Below are 1,554 nucleotides of genomic sequence, written 5' to 3' on the forward strand. Positions count from 1 at the left end.
AAGGGTGTCTGACTTGCAGTGCTCATCTGCCCTAAAGGAAACATGTTAGAACCTCGTAAGATGGAAAGGCAATTGTTTTTAGAAAAAATGTCCCTGTCCTCAGGTTATTATGCTATATATTCCTATCCTACCTTTAGAATCGTCACCCTGAATGCTGGACTAACATTTTTTTAGTTTTCCTCCTACAGACAACAACTCTATTTTGATGTTTCAGATTGCTCAGTCTTTGTCATGGTGAAGCTTTTTCCTAAATTGAGCATTTATAAGCTGAATCTACACAAATCCTGGTAAACAAAAATCATTGTGTCAATCAACTAGTCCAGAACTACATGAAAGTCAGCATAATTGACCCAACTCACAGCTTTATTGTAAACATTACCTCGGGGTCAGAAAAATGAGTGCTCATGAGAAAGAACATGTTTCCTTTCCATAGCTTTCCTTACAGCACTTTTAATCTCCTTATTTCTAAGACTGTACATGATGGGATTCACCATAGGGATCACCAGAGCATAGAACACTGACACCACCTTGTCCCGGTTTAAGGAGTAGCTGGAACTAGGTGTCATGTACATGAAGAGACCAGAACCATAGAAGAGGGTCACAGCAGTCAGGTGAGAGCCACAGGTGCTGAAGGCCTTGGTCCTACCTCTTGCTGAACTGATCTTCACGACAGCAGTAACGATGTAACCATAAGAGATGAGGATCACAAGGACAGATACCATTCCAACAACAACACCCACAATGAAGTTCACCACTTGGCTGGTGAAGGTATCAGAGCATGACAGAACCAGGACTGGAGGAAGGTCACAAAAGAAGTGGTTGATTAGGTTGGGCCCACAGAAATCATGCTAATAGACAGAGTATGTTTCAATCAAAGAACTAAGGAATCCACCCACATAGGCCCCAGCCACCATCTTTAAACAAAGTGTATGGGATATGACAGCTGTGTAGAGCAACGGGTTGCAGATTGCAGCATACCGATCATATGCCATAGCTGCCAAAAGAAAGCATTCAGTCAGCCCCATTCCACAGAAGACAAAGTACTGCGTGGCACACCCAATGAAGGAAATGGTTTTCTTCTCTGTGATGATACCAGAGAGCATCTTGGGAGTTGTGGAGGATACATAGCAGATATCTAAGAAGGACAGGTTACTGAGAAAGAAGTACATGGGTGTGTGTAGGTGGGAGTCCATCCTGATAAGGATGATGAGGCTCATGTTCCAGGCTAGGGTCAGGAGGTAAATCCCCAGGAACAACACAAAATAGAAAATTTTCATTTGAGGATGGTCTGAAAATCCCAGGAGGATGAATTTTGTCACAATTGTGTTGTTCCTTCCTACAGCCATAGAACTACATCCTTCATAAAGGAAAGAAGCAATCTTGTGATCAGTTAGATTTTGTTTGTCATTATTTGAATGGATGTTTTCTAGAAGGTCATATAAACAGTTAATACCAATAACGTCCTAGCCACCTGTTGGGCAAAGTCTTCTCGGAGGAAGTCGGCCTATGGTAATCTCTTGGCACTATTTAAAATCTGTATGTTATATACTTCGT

The 1,554-nt window shown here is 41.9% G+C and overlaps 1 pseudogene; it reads right to left on the minus strand.

Annotated features, from left to right (window-relative positions):
* Positions 1 to 386: 386 nt before the first annotated feature.
* Positions 387 to 1,346, minus strand: LOC138916500 (olfactory receptor 5A2-like; annotated as a pseudogene).
* Between the last annotated feature and the right edge of the window lie 208 nt (positions 1,347 to 1,554).

This window comes from Equus caballus, chromosome 12, assembly GCF_041296265.1.
Source record: "Equus caballus isolate H_3958 breed thoroughbred chromosome 12, TB-T2T, whole genome shotgun sequence".
Lineage (NCBI taxonomy): Eukaryota > Metazoa > Chordata > Mammalia > Perissodactyla > Equidae > Equus > Equus caballus.